This window comes from Chaetura pelagica, unplaced genomic scaffold (genome assembly GCF_000747805.2).
Source record: "Chaetura pelagica isolate M959 unplaced genomic scaffold, ChaPel_1.0 scaffold159, whole genome shotgun sequence".
NCBI classification, from domain to species: domain Eukaryota; kingdom Metazoa; phylum Chordata; class Aves; order Apodiformes; family Apodidae; genus Chaetura; species Chaetura pelagica.
Window position 1 is genome coordinate 89665 of NW_009954555.1, and position 523 is coordinate 90187.

The window sequence follows — 523 nt, forward strand, 5'->3', positions numbered from 1 at the left end:
GAGCTGCCCCACAGCATCCCTAGGGAGCTGCCCCATAGCATCCCTGGGGAGCTCAGAGCTGCCCCATAGCAGCATCCCTAGGGAGCTGCCCCATAGCATCCTTAGGGAGCAGGGAGCTGCCCCATAGCATCCTTAGGGAGCAGGGAGCTGCCCCACAGCATCCCTGGGGAGCTCAGAGCTGCCCCATAGCATCCCTGGGGAACCCAGAGCTGCCCCACAGAGTCCCTGGGGAACCCCAGGGATGCCCAGAGCATCCCCAAGGAGCCCTGCAGCATCCCTGGGGAGCTCGGAGCTGCCCCACAGATTCCTGGGAAGCCTAAGCTGCCCCATAGCCACATCTGGGGAGCCCAGAAGAGTCCCCAGCAACCTAGAGGGTCACTGGAGCTGCCCCACAGCACCCTTGGGGAGCCCGTGCCCGTCCCCAGGGAGCAGCTCAGCCCCACATCTGCCCGGCAGAGCCTCTGGGGGGCTGCAAAGTGTGTGTGTGTGGGGGGATGGGGTCGGTGGTCTCTGCTGTCGGTCC